This window comes from Lotus japonicus, chromosome 1, assembly GCF_012489685.1.
Source record: "Lotus japonicus ecotype B-129 chromosome 1, LjGifu_v1.2".
In the NCBI taxonomy this organism is placed as follows: Eukaryota; Viridiplantae; Streptophyta; class Magnoliopsida; order Fabales; family Fabaceae; genus Lotus; species Lotus japonicus.
The window spans coordinates 35,797,947-35,818,533 of NC_080041.1; the positions used below are offsets into that span (position 1 = coordinate 35,797,947).

Here is a 20,587-nt window from a genome sequence, read left to right on the forward strand (position 1 = left end):
TCACCTTTCAAAAGATTGAGGAAGGAAGATTAATGGTTTGAAGAAGATGATCAACTCTCCTCCCTTGCCTTGCTTCCCACGAGACTTCTTCTTCTCCCTTGCTTGATTCTTCACAAGCTTCTTCTTCTTCCCCCTTGCTCTCTTTCTCTCTCTCTCTCTCTCTCTCTCTCTCACGGCCTCTCTCTCTCTCTCCAAACTTTTCTCTTTTCTTTTCTCTGAAAACATACGTGAAAAGGGTTGTATCCTTCCTTTCTATTTCCAGTTCTAGTGATATTGAAAAGAAGGGAAGAATTCCTCCCTCTTTACCCTAATGAAGCTGGCGGCCCAACCAACCCAACAACTAGGGTTTTGCAAAATTTTGTTCTATCACCAACATTTGAAATAAATGAGCTAAAAGGTTTATCAACAATTGGTTGGGTGATGAGCTCTGCTAGGGTTTTGGGATCTGAGGGTGGTGCGAATGGGGCTTCCCCGGAGGAGCTTGACCTACTCCGGCGGAGCACTTTCAAGGCGAAAACGAGTCCAGGCCATGGATTAGCAGTTCGAACTCCTCTGTCTTATAAAGATATAGTCTCCGGCATCAATGGCAGAGAAGAGGGTGTCGAAGAGGATGACCCAGTGGATTTCTCTAGGTCTGCTATGGATGACGAATCTGAACCAGAGGAGACAGATAGCGAAGCAGAATCGGAGGAGAGAGAAGGGGACCCTTTGTGCCCGGTGATCAAAGTCACTAGGCAAGAAATCAAGGAGGCTAGAGCCCAATGGAGGAGAGCCGTCATAGTGAAGCTGGTGGGTAAAAAGGTGGGTCTGGGATTCCTGAAAGGCAGACTTGCACGCATGTGGCAACCAAATGGAGAGATGGAGGTCATTGATCTTAGCCATGAGTACTTTGTAGTCAGATTTAGTAATGCAGAGGACTACCATCATGTGTTTGATGAGGGACCATGGATGATCCTGGGGCATTACCTAACCATCCAACAATGGAAGCCTGAATTTAAGGCTGCTGAAGCAAGCTTAAGCAAGGTGGCTGTCTGGGTGAGGATTCCAGATTTCCCTATTGAATATTATGGAAAGAATTTTCTTTGGAGGATTGGAAAGTCCCTAGGCAAAATGGTGAAGATTGATGAGTATACTCTGAAGAAATCAACTGAGGACTTTTTGGCCGTGAAGGGGACTGAGAGGGGGCAATTTGCAAGACTCTGTGTTGAGGTGGACCTGCAAAAAGCTCTGGTTGCCAAGTTCTCGTTCAATGACCAAACCTATGGAGTGGAGTATGAAGGCTTGAACCAAATTTGCTTTCACTATGGGCGATTTGGACACAAAGTTGATGGGTGCCCTGTGATTGTGGCGGCGACTACCGGAACCACGGAGGTGGGTCAGAAGAATGGTGGGACTAGCCAACAAGTGCTGATCTTGCAAGACCAGCCGTTCGGTGAGTGGATGGTGGCGAAGAGACGGCGGCGGCCGGAAAGGAAAATTGCCGGTGGCAACGCAAAAACACAAGTCAATCATAGCCGTAATTTTGGGTCCAAATTTAATGCTTTGATGATCGAGGAGAGTAATTTGCATCAGCAGGATATATTGGATCAAAATATTGAAAGCAATAATGTCACCATCATGAATGTTGACCAAGGTAGTGGAGGCCTCGTAACTGCTCCTCAAATTGAGGAGAATTCCAATTTGAACCAAGTTGACCATGTTGGAGGAAATGCTGCAGTCATGGGAGAGAATATTCCCTTGATGCCAATTAATACTGAGTGTGGGGCAATTAATGTGGTAGCTTTACCAGTTGTCAATTCTGGTCCTATGATTCAGGTGGGTCCAGTGGCAGTTATTGCCAATCATGATGGAAATTTTGTGCATGTGAGCAGTGGGTCCCAGGGGGCAAGTGTTTCTGAACCCAATAGAACGGAACACAACAAATCTGAAATTCGGAGTGTGCACTCCACGAAGAAATTGGCACGTGGGAAGGAGACAGCTCTGAATACCACAAGGGGATCTTCCAATGACAAACAAAATGTTACCTTACGTGGGATCCTTCATCAAGATAATTTTAAGAAGAAATCCCCCATGTCTAAGGGGGAGAAAGACATTGTGTTATTCCGACGGGAGAGGGAGAGAAGTTTGTCTCCCGGTGCCTCGTCCAGAGCAACTTAGTGTTGAGTGCTGTGTCCACCTCTCTTTTGTTTGGTTATTATGAATATAGTCAGCTGGAATATTAGAGGTGCAGCAGCTAGAGGGGTGTCTCTTATGTTAAGAGACCTTGTTCATAGACATTCTGTCTCTTGTCTTGCAATCTTGGAGCCTAGGGTGAGTGGCCCCAGGGCGAGGTCTATTATTAGAGGCTTGGACTTTCAGGGGGTCCATGTTGAGGAGGCGGTTGGTTTCTCCGGTGGAATTTGGTTGCTTTGGGACACGGCGATGCTGGATATTCAGATCATGGTCTCTCACCGTCAGTATGTTCATACTCGGGTTAGAGTGGCTGGCTCTTCCCAGGATTCCTTTGTCACCTTTGTGTATGGTAGCCCGCAAGCTTCCTTAAGGACAGTTTTATGGGATAGTCTTCCGAGTCTTATGCCCAGGCAGGATGCTCCTTGGCTTGTTCTAGGAGACTTTAATGCTTATTTAGAGGCTAGTGATAAGGTGGGTGGTAATGGGCCGAATGTGGCTAGCATGCAGCGATTCCAAGCTTGTCTCACAGCTAGCGGGTTATCTGACATGGGCTTCAAAGGGCCTCCATTTACTTGGGAGGGTCGCGGGGTTAAAGAGAGATTGGATAGAGGTGTGTGTAATACGCGTTGGCTCCACTGCTTCCCAGAATCTGTCATTCTTCATCTTCCTCAACTGAAGTCTGACCATAAACCTATCCGCTTGGCGGCCTCTGGTGTGACAGAACAACGTGACTTTGTGAGACCTTTCAGGTTTCTGGCTAGTTGGCTTACTCATGACGACTTCCCTAGAGTGGTGGAGAATTCCTGGCAGAGGGGTGATGATTGGCTTGCTTCCTCGGGTGGCTTTAGAGAAGATGTCACCATTTGGAATAAGGAAGTGTTTGGGAATATCCTTAAGCGAAAGCGTCGTTTGATTCGGAGACTTGAGGGAATAAAATCTAGGTTAAGCATGACTTTTGATAGAGGCTTAGACCAGCTCCAAAGGAAGCTCTGGAAGGAGTACAACACAGTCCTTGTTCAGGAGGAGCTTTTGTGGTTGCAAAAATCTAGATGCCTGTGGCTTCAGTTTGGAGATCGGAACACAACCTTCTTTCACACTGCTACTCTTGTTCGTCGAAAGAGGAACAAAATTGAGGCTCTTGTTGGTGAGGACGGTAACTTAATCACTAATTATGATGCTCTGAAGACTCTTACTTTCTCTTTTTACAGGGATAGCTACTTGGATGAGGGGGTTAGGAGTCAATTGCATTGCCTCAACTCCTTTGCCACTCTCTCTGAGGCGTTCTTGGATCTCATTCACGCTGATGTTGGTGCTTGTGAGATCAAAGATGCAGTCTTTAGCATGGGCCCTCTGAAAGCTCCGGGTCCAGATGGCTTTCAACCCATCTTCTTCCAATCCCAGTGGCATACTGTGGGGGGTTCTGTAGTGGACTTTGTTTTGAAGTGCTTCGCTGAACCTGCTCTCATTGGTCAGGTAAATGAGACCTTGATAGTTCTTGTGCCTAAAATTGAGAGCCCTGAGCGATTGACCCATTATAGACCCATCTCCTTATGTAATGTTATTTATAAGACAGTTACTAAGGTCATCACTAACAGGCTAAGGATGGTTATGGGAGATTTGGTTTCACCTAACCAATGTAGCTTTGTGCCTGGGAGACATAGCTCTGATAATATCATCATAGCTCAAGAAGTGTTCCATTCTATGAAGAATTTGAGGAGGGCCAAGGTTGGATGGCCATGAAAGTGGACTTACAAAAGGCCTATGATAGGCTCAGTTGGTCTTTCCTTCATGATACTCTTCGGTTGATCGGGTTGAATGATCATATGTGTTCTCTCATCATGATTTGTGTTTCTTCTTGTAGTTTCAGGGTGTGCTTTAATGGTGATAGAACAGACTCTTTCCATCCTCAACGGGGCCTCCGCCAAGGCGATCCTTTGTCTCTGTACCTTTTTGTCTTATGCATGGAGCGGCTTGCCCACATAATTAGTGATGAGATAAATGGTGGAGGGTGGAAGCCTATCAAGCTCTCTAGGAACGGTCCTCCAATCTCTCATTTATTTTTTGCAGATGACCTTTTACTATTTGGGGAAGCTTCAGTACCTCAAATGGAGAGTGTTATGGCTTGCCTAGATGATTTTTGTTCAGCCTCTGGGATGCAGGTTAGCATTGAGAAGACGAAGATGATGGTTTCTTCGAATGTGGGTCAAGTTGTGGCGGCTCAGATTAGTGATGTTGCAGGCATAGCTCTTACTTCTGATTTGGGGAGGTATTTGGGAGTTCCCCTTGTTCATCAGAGAGTGAACTCTGGCACTTACCAGTACATTTTGGACAGAACTCAACGTAGGCTCTCTTCCTAGCGCACTCATGTGTTGAACTTTGCTGGTAGAGTGACTTTAGCAAAGTCTGTTATTGCTGCTCTCCCTACTTACTGCATGCAAACAGACCTTCTCCCCAAAGAGGTCTGTAAGAAGTTAGAGAAAGTCCAACGTGATTTCATTTGGGGAGCTTCGGATGGTAATCGGTCATCTCATCCTGTGGCTTGGTCGAAGCTGTGCAGACCCAAGAATGAAGGTGGCCTTGGTCTAAGACATATGCATGATTTCAACAGGTCTCTTGTGATGAAGATGGGCTGGGGTCTTGTGTCCAACCCCAATGCGCTTTGGGCTCGAGTTATCCGGGAGAAGTATGCGTGTGGAGATGGCCCGCTTCCTACTGTCCAGAAGAAGCATTCAGAATCCCATGTGTGGAGAGCAATTCGGAAAACTTGGGAGGAGCTCAATCTTCATCTTCGTTGGCGTGTAGGTAATGGCTCTAATACTCTTTTTGGACTGATAGATGGCTGCACTCTGGAGTTATTTTGCGGGATGTGGTTGTAAGGCCCGAGTTTTTTTAAGTTCATGCTAAGTGAATAAACTTCTTATTCACGATTAGGGTTGATGTAATGTGAAGGGAAACCTGAACGAAAGTTTATTAAATGAAATATATTTATGAAGGAGAAAGTTCAGGAAAAGTTCAAGGATTGCATTATGATCGATAAAAGTTATAGCACGATCGTTACACGCTTAAACCTAGGTCAGAAACCCTAGTATATAGCTAATTTTCACTTTTAGGCACGATGGCAGTTAATTCCAAAAATCTTCAGAGAAATGTTAGAACTTCTCTTTTTCCATATATCACGATCGTCTCGAGGCGAAACTCTAGGATCTACGAACGTCCGATTCCAATCATCGGAAGTTTGCCGAAACCGAATCCCTGGTATTTCAAAACCCTAGAATCACCCGACTATGGGGACTTTATCTATTCAGAGCTTCAAATGGATATTCTACACGCGTACACCCATTTCTCTTGATGATTTCCATCTTTCTTCAGAAGGAAGTTTTCCATTCCGACATTCGAGGCAAAAAGCAACTTATCGGGTAAAATAGTTTTACACCGACTTTGCATTAGATGCCAAAAATACAAGGAGACATCTTCTTAGCTTAGGAATTCCTTTGCCAAAACCTATCTTAGAATTCATGGAGAATGACGCCGGAAAAATCGGATTCGCGAAACTTTCATTTTCCCGCGAATTTCCACCTTCTATATATAGCAAATAAAGGAAGAAAAAACACAATTTTCCTCCATTTTCTCTCCTCTAAACCGCGGCCAAGAACAAGGAAGAAGGAAGAAGAGTTTTTCTTCATCGTTTGCTTGATCGTTGATCCGTTAGTTGCTACTTCAAGGCTTCGAGGTATAGTCGCTAATCCTTACCTCTGATCGCTTTTTCCATAGCTTTTCTGTAGAGTTTTCTGAGCGGATAGTTTATGGGTTTTTGCAAAACTATCCTGAATCTTTCATTTCTGATTCTAAACCTCTTTTATGTATGCCCAAGATCACTTCTGCCGGATTAGATTTTCCGTTATGTCGCCGGAATTCCGCCGGAATCAATTTGAGCCTAAAATACCCATTTATGTAGTTTTTGAGTAAAGTTCCAATCTTTAGGCTGTAAACTATCGCCTTAGCTTAGTGCTAGTAGGATTAGTTGTCATAAACGTCGTTGGTGACGTCCCTGCAAAATTTTATTTTTGGGATTTCAGTTTTGAAAATCCTAAGTTAAAAATCATGACCAAAATACCCCTGCGACAGTTTTTGATCCGATAATTTTTCCGAGTTCAGAATACCCTTAGTTACGGCTTATGAAAGCATAGGAACCAAGTTTGATCGAAGAAAAATCGAGCCCCATAATTACCTATAGTGGCCGAGAGCTATTAAGGGGGAGGAAGAAATTTCCTTTTTCCGAAACTTGTCTTTCGCGCTAGATTATCGTACCTTAGAGTATAGATTACTTCGAATAACCTTAGTACGTATCGATAACTTAGTTTTCGATAGATTCTGATAGTATTTCTGTGGTTTTGTTTTAAAGGAACTTTTGAGGAATTTCCCGAGGAGCAACACTTTGAGTGCGAGGAAGCACTAGTTGATCGTTCTGGAGATCTTTCAGGTGAGGGCTTCTCACTGAATCTCTAGTTAATGCTTAGGGTCGATGTTTCGACATTGTTTACTGTTTATGCACTGAGATTGTGTGTGATTGAAAATGTTTTCTGAGGCTTCGGCTGACAATGTAGATGATTCATCTACTGAATGTTTTTGAAGATTGACTTACATGCTATGTGCTATGTGGGTAATCTAGGATGTGTGGTGCATGCTTTATATGCTAAGTGCTAAGTGTTAATGTTGAGATTTCTTGATATATGACATGTTGTTGATTGTGATGATTTAAATATGCTTTACACTGGAAATCTGAGATTCTGAATGGTGAGAATAGCGGGCAGGTCATGCCGATTTTATTTTGAGAGTTTTGAGAAAGTTTGATAGGACGAACGAGGTTCGGGCCTTGATTTTGTTTAGTGGATCGAGACATCCTCTGGAAGCGACTTGGAATCGGGAGATCCTGTAAATGTATAAGACTGCGATAAGACAAAATGGAATCTATTTTATAAAGAAAACTCATAAGACCTTAAATAACCTCTAAATCTTTAAGTAATGATAACAACCTCGAAGGAAGGCATTGGAAGTGAAATCTTAATTTGGGAAAACGAGGAGTGTCGTCGGATCCAAGTGTTGAGTATGTTGTCATTGTGCTGTTGGAGCAGCGTTTGATGTTGAGCTGTTGGAGCAGCGTTTATTGTTGTGCTGTTGGAGCAGCGTGTGTTATTGTGCTGTTGGAGCAGCGTGTGTGGTGGTGCTGTTGGAGCAGCTATGTGTCGTTATGAAGTGTGTCTTTTGGTCGCAGAATCGACTTTACCTTAGGGTAAGCTTTTAGAGACTTTAACTTCCCTAGAACACGTGGCGACGTGTCGAGTGAGGTCGGAGACGTTGTTTGACTAATCATTTTGCATACATGCAACATTAATGAGGTATTAACACAGGACGTACTCTGGACCTCGTCGGTTTCCAAAATGGTCATAAGACCCGGAATGCCGTGAAAGAGCGTTTGTAGACGTCTCTTGTAGCAGACCGAAATGGCAGACCTACGGGTTTACTGCTAATCTGACTACCCAGTGGGAGTAAGAGACATCACGGGCCGAAATGGCACCACCGTGGCTGGTGAAGGGCTGATCCGATGATGTCCATCCGTTCCGGATTGCATATTGGTTGACTGGGTTAACCTGCATACATATCACGCAACATGCATACTGACTTAGTTGATGAGTGTGGTTGCTATTTGATAAACTTACTTGGAACATGCTAATTGTTATTATTGTCGTTATGATTTTGTGGAACATGCAACCCTAGGAATGATATCTCTAGTTATAAGCCTAAGTGGCTATCTATTATTTGTACCTATTGGGTTTATTATCTACATAGTTCTTTAGAGTTGACCCTCGCGTCTTCTGTGTGTGTTTTGGCGGACAACGCCTTTTGTCAGATGAATATTGCGGACTGGTACACCATGGTCCACCCTTCGGGGGGGATTAGGTATGAGATGATCGATCAGGACGACCCCGGGTCGTGGGTGGTTGACCCCGCGAGCCACCGAGCGACGTATTCGGGGCGTATCATGGAGGACCACGTGGATAGTGGAGGACTCTTGAGGTCAGGAGTGTTGAGGCGATGCTCTATCAGCTTCAACTTGCCACCGGGCGTTCACTGTGGACCAGGTCTTGGAGGAGCACCGCCGCCACCGTCATCTTCAGAGGAGGAGGATCCCTCAGAGGAGATTCCAGCGGGAGTGCCTTCGGCAGGGTCTAGTGCACCCTCCGTTGCGATCATTGATGATCAGGGTTCGGGCCCTAAGCCCGTGAGTCCAGCTTCGGAGAGCATTGCAGGTGCGAGGGGAGGACGGATAGGGTTGATAGACTTGGTCGTTCTGGATTCTGATTCAGACGACGATCATGCTAGCACATAGTTCTGAGTGTTGGTATGAGCTCCTCGAGTTAGGATTAGTGTAGGAGTAGAGTTTTAGCTCTGACAGTCTTGCTTCTTTTGTTACTTAGGGGACAGGGTAGATCCGCCTATAGCTTTTTGTGTGGTTTCCTTATGGGGATCACAGAGAGTTGGTTGGACTTAGGAGGTCTTATCTTCAGGCCATTGGGTCAGCTGATTCTCAGTTTTGAGGGATAGTGTTGCGGGCACTTCACCCTTTTCATTTGGTTTGTATATATTGCCTACGGGCGTTGCACTTTTCTTTCCGTCACTGGAGGTTACTCGTGACGAGGTTGTTACTTACAGCGGGGGCTGTTTATATATTGTACATTAGTTATATTGCTTTTCGCATTCGGGTTTTATTTATTTCAGTCTTGTCTTAGTTATTATCAAAAAAAAAAATATTCACGTTTTTCCGCATTAAGTTTACTTTTGGTTACTAAAGTGACGCTACCGAAATCGGGGTGTTACAGTGGTTGTGAATTCTGTGTTCATTGAGGACCTGTCTCGATCAGTAGCAGATTACTTTGAGTTTTCAGCTTCATCGTGGAAGACCCAGGAATTTCAGCATCTTCTTCCTGCCCATGTGTTCGCTGAGCTCATTGCCATGCCTCCTCCAGCTCCTGATATTGGTGATGATAGGATTATATGGGGATTGACCAGTAATGGGATTTTCTCATCCAAATCAGCTTATGAGGCTAGAGCAAGAATTGATGAAGGAACCACTGCTTTACCTTGGCATCGTGTGTGGAAGTGGGATGGGCCTTTCAAAGTTTCCAACTTCCTTTGGCGTGCTCTCAATAATGGCATTTGGGTGAATTATAGACGATGGCAAGGTGGGTTAACTGATGATGCCTCTTGTCCCCTCTGCCATGATGAACCTGAAACGATCTTGCATTTATTCAGAGATTGTCCTCTGGTTAAGCCTCTTTGGTTGCAGCTTGTGGTGCCTTCTCGCCAAGTTGGCTTCTTCGCATCAGACCTACGCCAATGGATCCTTGAGAACTTGAGAGATAGGTCCCTGACACCTCTCAACAGCGGGGTAGTTCCAAAATTTGGTATCCTCCTCTGGTTGATTTGGAAGGAACGTGCGATGCAAGTTTTTCAAGGGATGGAGTTCAATCTTCATCGGGTCTTCACGGCTAGCCTGCGTCTCCAGCTTGATCACTCGCATAGCCGTTCCTCCATTCGGGATGCCTCAGTCCCAGGCCAGCGTAGGTACCAAGTTGTGCAGATTGGTTGGGCTCCTCCTTCTTCTACTTGGGTGAAATGCAACACAGACGGTTCTATGAGGAGTGGGACGACGAGGATGGCATCTTGTGGAGGGGTTTGTAGGGATAATCTTGGGCAGTGGTTGTTTGGGTTCTGTAAGAATATGGGCTCTTCAAATGTATTATGGGCAGAGCTCTGGGGAATTGCTACTGTCCTTTCTTTGGCTTGGAGTAGAGGCATCCCCAAGGTGATTGTTGAGAGCGATTCCAGCACTGCAGTTCAGCTAGTCAATCATGGTTGTGAACCGTTCCATCCCTATGGTGGTCTTGTGAATCAGATTCGAGCTTGGAAGGAGAAGGATTGGGAATTTGTTTGTGTTCATGTTTGTCGGGAAGCTAATCAAGTAGCTGATTGCTTGGCTAATATGGCTCATGAGCTGGCTTTGGGGAACCATATTTTAGAGTACCCACCTCCTAGGGTGTCTTCCCTGCTCTTGGCAGATGCTGTTGGGATTTCGTTTCCCAGAACTACCCGTGTGTAGGTTTTTGCTTCGGGCTTAGGCCCTCCTTGTAACAAAAAAAAAAAAAAAATTGAATAAATATCATAAATATAAAAGTGTAACCCCTTTTTATGATTAAAACTCAAATATTGATCCCTCATTAATTAAAAGTTAAAAGAATCAATCCCTTAAATCACTCCTTTTATTAAAACCTAGTTAAATAAGAAAATAATTGGAAAAAAGTCTCCTTACTTGCCTCCAAGGCTCTTGGCCGTCCAACCTCACCATCTTCAGCATATTTTCTCCAAAAAAGTTTTAAAATAATAATTTAAATAAAACCAAAAAGAATTAATGCATTAATTACACAATTTCCCTCCTTAATGCATCAAAACTTCAAATTTTGAATTCAAAAACCTTATCAATGATTTTGGCTCCAACAATTTCGTGCACCACTCTCATAATAACTCCAAAATATTTTTCAGAATTAATTATTTAATAAACCATCGGTTTAAAAATAATTAAATACATTTTATTTAAATAAAAACCCATTTTATTTAAATAAAACCTCCAAAAATAAAACAAAGCAATATTCCCTCATGGAATATTCTTAAAACCAGGCCCAACACCTCCCCATAAGGTGTGGCCCACAAAATCGTCCTCGTCGACTCGATTTGCCAACTCATCGTCGTTGTCGGGCCGATTTTGACCTAAAAGTTGTCTTCGCCGAACCCTAGCAATATTACAGTCAAAATGACTGTAATAACGAGTACATCTCCATCTAGATATTATTAAGGTCTAATAATGTCCGTAATAAAATAATTGTCCTTTCTAAAGGAATAATATCACATATATAACACAAACAATTCACAGAATATTATTCAATATTATTATTAAAATAATATGCCCTAAAACCGGGTCTTACATTGTGCATGTATCAGATCAGGGATAGCAGGACTACCCACCAATAAGCTATGTATGGATTGAGTGCAGATCATTGTTATATACTTATATTGTGTGTGGACTATGTGCCGATAGTGTCGGTAAATGATTGCGGGTAGCAGGATTATCCGTCAATCACCTGTGTGCGGACTGGTTGTGGACTATGTGTGGGTTGCGTGTGGACTGTGTGCGGGTAATGTTGGTGAAAGATTGAGGTTAGAAGGATTATTCATCAGTCAACTATGTGTGGACTGTGTGCGGGCTATGTGTAGACCGGGTGGACGGTGCGAACTGTGTGCATACTATGGACTGCGGAGTTAGAATATAGACCATAGTGCATACTTCACTAGCATCTAAAAAAACTTTAATATGAGTACTATGTGTGACTTGAAATGGTTTTCATGTGAGTCATTAAATGTGATTATCTGTACATCTTGATTGTGCATAATATATTGTGAAATTTATGGAATGATGATATGTGTATGCCTAGGTAATTATGTCAATACGATAACATGATTATCTGTGTTTGTATTGTTATATTTACCAACAAGTTGAAGTTGTTGTGACGCCTTCCACTAACGTTTGGAACACATATCGATGAAACTTGGGATTCATAGGAGGGGTTGGGGGAGTAACATCCAGAGCTCCTACTGGCGCGTAGTTTCGAGGTAAAAAATAATTATTACAGGGGTAGTATTGTAAGAGTGGAATTAAATAAATAATTCTATTTGTTTAATTTCGATAAATTAGATTTGTACGCTATTTTACCGTGTAACTGGTTCGGATTAGTAATTGACTCATTTCCAGGGACTCCTTACAAGTAGCAGACTTCGAATGGTTTCAAAGGTGGAGTATTGAGTTCTTAGGTTGAGGACCCAAGCAATGCAATGAGTTCTTTTTAGGTTACAGGAACAACTAACAAAACTTTCAAATTATCCAAACATTTCACCCTCAAAACACCTTAACCTGATTATACTGGTGCTCTTGCAAAAAATTTGAGTCCAACTAAATATATTTCCGGTGGCAAGAAGAGAACCACCCAAGCCTTGATAAGTTACTTAAAAACCGTTGACTTAAGTTTTTAACATGATCATAGATCTCTTATGGACTTTCTTGATAAAACCAACATAAATATTTCTAGATATCATATAATATAAGTACATAGAATTCTTGGTTATACAAAATTCAGATGGCTTACATGTTAGACAATTGAACCTTCTTTTGAAGGTATTTTTAACTATAACAATTCATTTTTTTTTCGACGTGATGAACTTTTCTGTTTTGCTTGCGAATTTCTTGATAGAAGAAATTTCCTTTTGATGAGATGAATTGAAATTTTCATCAATCAAATAATTAGCAATATGGATAATTATTTGGCAGTGGCTACGGTACAATAGCGTTCAAGTCTTGTATGAGTGCATGACCATCTTTTGACCCTTGGATTTAATATTATTATATTGAACGGTTGAGAATGATTATCGTTACCTGATAATACATGTTACAACCTTTTTTGCTATTTGATCCTTGTTGTACCCTGGACTTCACCACATCTTATCAAAACCCTGAAACCCTCGCTGAAACAGAAACAGAACAATGGAAACGAGTACGACCTTGGATGTCGAGGAACCACCTTCACTCGGCCACAACAATGTTGAACGCTTTGGACTTAAAACTTTATGCTTTTTGTGGGTTTGGCCTGTGAATGGAGGGGATGATTGGAGTGCAATGGTCGTGTCACTGTCAACAAGCGTGGTGAAACCTGCTGCCGGTCAATATTATGGAGAGTTCAAGGGTTACTCTTCAACCATAAACTAGATTAGTTTCCAGGTCCTTCCAATCTCCATCTTCTAAGTTCTAATTAAGTTCGTGTTCTTCATGTATCACAGAACATTTCCGTAGGTAGATGGCTTGTTTCCACCAATTATTTTGGAAAGATTCAAATTATAGAACACAAAATATAACCTGTAGTCCAGTTTGGTTGTCTACATACTTGTTGAACCCAAATAATGAATGTTAGGCAATAATCCAGAAACGAAAACGAGATAATTAATGCAGTATTGGAAGCATGTGCGGTTCAAAGTAGGAGGCTATGTCCCCCTTTCAATATTTGAAAGGTAAAATTGAATGTGACCCTATTTGAGAGGAAAATCTTTTGCTTTGGTGTTGTAATCAAACAGTAGAACTGGAATTTCATGGCCGCAAAGTTGTGAGGAATCACTAACATTCATAGAGGTGAGAATATTATAGAAGAAAAGACCAAAATGTTTGCTAGTCAATTGGAATTGAAGAATACATCTGGAAAATGATATGTAAGAATGAGCTAATGCATAAAGAGAGAGATTGGAGGTGGACAAATTTTAATCTATGGAGAATAATGATAAGGATGATGATGCCCATGTTCAAATAAGAGGATGAATGTTGAACAGAGATGATACAGAACGTAATTCAGTTGAATTGTCCTTATTTGCAATTTTGTGAATTTCAGTCATATGTTTTATGGGCCAAAAGTGAAAAACCACTTTTACCTGGAAATTGGAAATAGCAGGTCATTTTGCTTATGTAACCATACATCACTTGGACCGGTTATGCACCGTAGCCTTTGCCTAATTATTTATGTTTTATACATTGATGAGAAGAGTTGAGAGTGAAAACCAAATTTTAGTTTCTATTATTAACATGCATATTTTGTGGCAGTAACCTGTAATGTTACCTGCACACAGGGGCGGATGCACGTTGTAGTGCATGGGGGCACTTGACCCCACTTGATTTCCATTGATAGATAGTAATATACTAAATAACTATAATACTAATTGAGTAATTGCCCCCATGACTCATCCAGGACTAGCTAATAGTTCTGATTTCTGTTTTTTAACTTACAATATATTTGTTTTAATGTCATCCTTCTAGCTTTCATTTTTACAGTAACTTATAATCTAATAAATCATTATTCCAGTTTTTCCTCTATTATATATTTGACTTTTATTCCCTAATTGTTTTTCTAAATATAGATATGATGGATTGATAGTAAGTAGGATAAGAACTAATGTTAAGAGTGAAAAAAAAAATATACAATATATTTTAGAATTTGAAAACTTCTAAATAATATTTCTAATTTTTATTTAAACTTTATTAGTATTACTTTCTCCGGTCCTTAATATAAAAACCAACCAACTACTTCGCACCTTTTACAAATTTATATATATTCCCCCCCACACCTAAAAGTTTCTGGATCCGTCACTGCCTGCACATATTCTTAACTCTCATCATTCTAAAATGACTCTATAGTAAAATGTCCAACCTGCTCTTGTGGGTGCAAAATCATATTAGATCTTGGAAGCTGTGTTAAGTAAGTCTCAAATTTATCTTTTTATAGATATCTGACACTTACTTTCCTTTCTTCATTTTATTCTTCAAAGTTCAAAGTATGTTTCAATAGTATAGTAGCTTTCATTTTTTTTTATCATTTTACACATTCATGTGATTAATTTACTTTTCTGAATCCATCTTGCAATCCAGACTCTTCATATTTGCCTTCAGTTGTATCATCATCAAGCAATGATTTAAATACACCTCTAGTCCAGTGTACCAGCCATATGTGTCTCGTTCGAGTGCATTGAAATGTGATGGTTAATTATAAAGAATGAACTACTCAAAATGGAACTCTGTTGTGCAACACCCGAATTTCAATAATGTTACCCAAATTTTCAGCTTTCAATACAAGTCTCTAACACTATATGATGGCTTTAGTAAGTTCTACCTTCAATATTTATACATGCTCTTGTGAGTAAAACTTTCAAATTCTGATGTTAGTTTTTTGGAACATGTTTTAACTTTTAACATATGATACTTGCGTACTCTGGGAATTGACATTCTTTAATGATGTTTTTTCTTCAACTTCAGAAACAAATGTTGACCATGTGCAGTAGGAAATCTTATTTGGGAAGTATAAACCAACCTTCACATTTGATGCGGGATGGGCCTTCCTAAGAAGATTTATTTCAACGGTGATGAGTATGTAATGCTGGATCGAGATGTCTATCCTTGGCTACCCAATACAAGTTCACAACTTGTATCATCTTTACTGAGCACAATCATGGTCACTTTGACATATTTTTTAGTTTTGTAGAACTAATCATAGATGATTGTATATTCTTGATAAAATCGTTGTCAAGAATGCATAGGAGTTGCGCATTGAGCAATAAATTCTAAAGTTTTACTTAACAAGGTTAACATATTTTATGAGTATAATGTCCACGTTGATTAATGTGCGTGTGTCGTGCGCGTGCATGTGTGTGCTTATGCGTGCAACAATAATAATTAATTTTTTCTTTATATTTTCGCCCCCTTTTCTAATTGTTTCTCAGTCATTATTTCTTTATTTTTATGCAAGTAATTGGAAACATAATACTGTTGGGATCTGATACCCTTACTAACATCATTAAAATTTGGCTTAATTGATTATGGCTTACTAGGTTGGTAACTTTTCAAAAGCCCCATTTGTCTTCAATTGTATCATCATCAAGCAATGATTTAAATACACCTCTAGTCATGTGTACCAGCCATATGTGTCCCGTTTTGTGCATTGCCATGTGATGCTTAATTATAAAGAGTACTAGAGGGTCAAGGTTAGCATTATAAATTTTAACTACAGAGTGAACTACTAAGAATTGAACCTTGTTGTGCAGCACCCAAATTTCAATAATGTTACAAATTTTCAACTTCCAATACAAGTCCCTAACACCATATCATGACTTTAGTAAGTTCTACCTTTCATATTCATACATGTTCTTGTGAAGAAAACTTTACAATTCTGATGTTTTTTTTTGAACATGTTTTAAATTTTAACATATGATATTGGCATACTATGGGGATTGAAGTTCAACAATGATGTTCACATTCAGAAGGAAATGCTGGCTATGTGCAGTCAGAAATCTTATTTGGGAAGTATAAACCAACCTTCACATTTGATGCGGGATGGGCCTCCCTAAGAAGATTTATTTTCAACGGAAACAAGTGTGTAATGCTGGATGCAGATGTCTATCCTTGGATGCCCAATACAAGTTCACAACTTGTATCATCTTTACTGAGCACAGTCATGGCCACTTTGAAATATTTTTTAGTTTTTTAGAACTAATCATAGATGATTGTGGATTCTTGAGAAAATAATTTTCAAGAATGCATAGGAGTTGCACATGGAGCAATACACTGTGAAGTTTTAGTTAACTAGGTTAACATATTATATAGTAGAATGTCTAGGTTGCAGCGCAACAGTTGAATGTGCGTATGCCCTGCGCGTGCATGCATGTTCTTGTGTGTGCAACATTAGTCATTATTATTTTCTCTATATTTTCACCCCATTTTCAAGTTCCTTCTAGTCATTATTTCATTTTTATTATGCAAGTAATTGGAAACATAATACGGTTGGTGGCTTTTTAAAAGCCACATTTGTCTTTAGTTGTATCATCATCAAGCAATGATTTAAAGACATCTCTAGTCCTGTGTACAAGCCATATGTGTCCTGTTTTGTGCATTGGCATGTGATGCTTAATTATAAAGAGTACTAGAGGGTCAAGGTTACCATTACAAATTTTTACTACATAATGAACTACTGAGAATGGAACCTTGTTGTGCAGCACCCGAATTTCAATAATGTTCCCAAATTTTCAACTTCTAATACAAGTCTCTAACACCATATGATGTCTTTAGTAAGTTCTACCTTTCATACTCATACATGCTCTTGTGAAGAAAACTTCCCAATTCTGATGTTTTTTTTTTGGAACTTGTTTTAGCTTTGAACATATGATATTGGCATACTGTGGGGATTGAAGCTTTACAATGATGTTCTTTCTTCACATTCAGAAAGAAATGTTGGCTATGTGCCGTCAGAAATTTTATTTGGGAAGTATAAACCAACCTTCACATTTGATGCGGGATGAGCCTCCCTAAGAAGATTTATTTTCAACGGTGATGAGTGTGTAATGCTGGATCCATATGTCTATGCTTGGATGCCCAATACAAGTTCACAACTTGTATCATCTTTAATGAGTACAGTCATGGACACTTTGAAATATTTTTTAGTTTTTTTGAACTAATCATAGATGATTGTGGATTCTTGATAAAATAATTGTCAAGAATGCATATGAATTGCGCATGGAGCAATAAATTGTGAAGTTTTAGTTAACTAGGTTAACATATTATATGATTACAATGTCTAGGCTACTGCGCAACAGCTGAATGTGCGCGTGTCGTGCACGTGCATGCGTGTGCTTGTGTGCGCAACATTATTCAATATTATTTTCTCTATATTTTCGCCCCCTTTTCAAGTTCCTTCTAGTCATTATTTCCTTCTTATTATGCAAGTAATTGGAAACATAATACGGTTGGTAGATTTTCAAAAGCCAAATTTGCCTTCAGTTGTATCATTATCAAGCAATGATTTAAATACACCTCTAGTCCTGTGTACAAGCCATATGTGTCCCGTTTTGTGCATTGGCATGTGATTCTAAATTATAAAGAGTACTAGAGGATCAAGGTCACCATTACAAATTTTAACTACATTATGAACTACTGAGAATGTAACCTTGTTGTGCAACACCTGAATTTCAATAATGTTCCCAAATTTTCAGCTTTCAATACAAGTCCCTAACACCATATGATGGCATAGTATGTTCTACCTTTCATATTCATACATGCTCTTGTGAAGAAAAATTTCCAATTCTGATGTTATTTTTTTGAAATATGTTTTAACTTTTAACTGATGATACTGGCATACTGTGGGAATTGAAGCTCTACAACGATGTTCTTTCTTCACATTCAAAAGGAAATATTGGTTATGTGAAGTCCGAATGAAGGATGGAAGAAGAAAGCAAACACCATAACATTAGAAGAGGAAATCGCCAGAAAGTGAACACGAAATGAGAAGAGAGAAAAATAGCGCCTGTTTTTTGAAATTTAAAGGTTTCAAATAAGGGAAATACAATCTTTCACACTCCCCCACTATCATTACATAACTTCTAAAATAATCGCACCCGTCATTGAGTAGCCAATGGAGAAGAAGCGTGTGTTTCACTTTATTTCAACCTTTACATCGCAAAGAGATGTAACCTTTTCATTGCAGCGGGGCTGGAAATAGTCACACCACTTCAACTTACGGTGTGGACACGGGTAACCGAGTAACGAACCCCTAATTCAAAAACACTTTTAGGGCCAAACTGAGTAACCCTAGATAAGGGAAGGTAGACGAGGATTTCATATTCCAAGCATCCTTGTGCCTTGGATACTTAAACCAGGGGATAAGTGTTGCAAAATATTTTCAGAAGGCGAGGCCTATAGTTATAATAAGAAGTCACAGTGTATCTTAATTCAAGATCTCAAGATTGCATGATCTCATCTCATGAGATATCTCAGATCTTTAGGGATCGACTCTAGATTTAGACTAACTGTACTATAGTTATGAGAAATGTTAAATACTCTCATGTACACATTCATTATAACCCTAACCCTTATTCTCTTTTAATCTTGTTGACTTGAGTGTTGAAGTGTCTTGGTAGATAATATCCCCGATGAGTACCTCCGGCAAACTTAGACGAAGAAGACGATTAGAGTAAATGAGAAGAAACCAGAGTCAACTTCAACATTATGATTTGGAAATTATATTTGAAGAGGGACCAAACACATATTTAACCTTATATTTCATTGGTTAAATATGTTTTAGTCCCTGGCTTATACACTCGAATTTAAAATGGTCCCTAAAAAATTCTTATTTTTGGTCCTTGAAAAAAATTGTTTGATATAAATTAGGCATTATGACGCCATAAAAGATATTTGAGATATTTTTTTATTCACTCACATGGAAATTCTTGTTAGGTATAACTGTGCACATGTAATTTCACATCATTTTTAACCATTATAAATTCATTTTAATTATTTTTGGTCCTCACCACCTAACCTCCACCACCACCACCATATCAAACAAAAAATTTAATGGATATAAAAAGAGGTTTTTTTTTTTTGAAACTAATTTAGATTCTGATGTATAAGTCGGGGAAAAAACATATTTAACTCTATTTTTTATTCAAATTTAATTAATATATATAATTATTCAAATATATTTGTATCATTTCAAAAGCATATATATTTTTCCAATATTTATGCAATTAAATTATAACTTTTATCCTCTTACTAATTAGTTTATTTTGTTTTTTTAGCATCGTCGTTACCTTAGTAGGAGTCACGAGAGGATCCTAGATTTTGAGCGTTGGTTGTTGCCTCCTGCAGGGTATGTGTCTCTAACTGTTAACGACGTATATAGCTACTACACCTATGAGCATATGGGAATGGGTGGGGCTATTCGCGACTTTAGGGTATGCGGCAGGTTGGCTTCTTTACGGGTATGGATGGTGGAGATCCATTGCTAGCAAAGCTCCATGCCATGAGGATGAATCTTTAGTTGCTTTGGAGACAGAATATCATGAAAGCATATTGTGAATCATATTGCTTGAAAGCCGTAGAAACTCTTACCATGATTGATTCAGATTTCATGAGCGCGCTAGTATCTTTTAGGCTTAATTGCACTTTTGGTCCCCCAACTATTGCCTTCCTGCGAAAATCGTCCCCAAACTTCAAAATTAGCAAAAAACGTCCTCCAACTATACATGTCGTTGCACTTTTGGTCTGTCGTTTGCCTTCCGTGAGAAAATTAACGTGAGAAGCTGATGTGGCTCTCTCACGCGTGTCTCACATGACTTTCTTCAGAGAGCTTGATGACTGGACAAGTCACGTGACTCTAAAAGGCTCCAACAGTCATCTCCCTCCTCCATCGTCTTCCCATCTGGAACCCTTAAAAGAGGGGTTTTTCATTCCTTGCCTCTCCCTCTGAAGCATGTGACTTGTCCAGTCATCGAGCTCTCTGAATAAAGTCATGTGAGACACGCGTGAGAGAGCCACATCAGCTTCTCATGTTAGTTTTCTCACGGAAGGCAAACGACAAACCAAAAGTGCAACTACATGTATAGTTGGATGACGTTTTTTGCTAATTTTGAGGTTTAGAGACGATTTTCGCAGGAAGGCAATAGTTGGGAGACCAAAAGTGCAATTAAGCCTATCTTTTATGGATATTCACCTTCTTCTTACGCATGATTAAGACATTCGCCTCCGTCACATTTCTCGTGAGACTAATGATCCGGTGGATTGCCTGCATTTTATGGTACTAGCCGCCGGTGGTTACTAGTATTTTTTTTTTTTGAAGTCGTGTTGTTGCTAGTATTGATGAGCCCATAAACATTACTGTTCCTTTGTTATCTAGAATCCATTGACTACCAACGTGGCCGCTTGAAATAGAACCTTTACCTGGAAAACCAT

At 39.9% G+C, this 20,587-nt stretch overlaps 3 pseudogenes; all 3 read left to right on the forward strand.

Moving 5' to 3' along the window:
- The first annotated feature begins 14,484 nt into the window (after positions 1 to 14,484).
- Positions 14,485 to 15,353, forward strand: LOC130734140 (COBRA-like protein 1; annotated as a pseudogene).
- A 121-nt stretch (positions 15,354 to 15,474) lies between these two features.
- On the forward strand, positions 15,475 to 16,355 carry LOC130734178 (COBRA-like protein 1; annotated as a pseudogene).
- Positions 16,356 to 16,419: 64 nt separating this feature from the next.
- LOC130734179 (COBRA-like protein 1) lies at positions 16,420 to 20,561 on the forward strand (annotated as a pseudogene).
- The last annotated feature ends 26 nt before the right edge of the window (positions 20,562 to 20,587 follow it).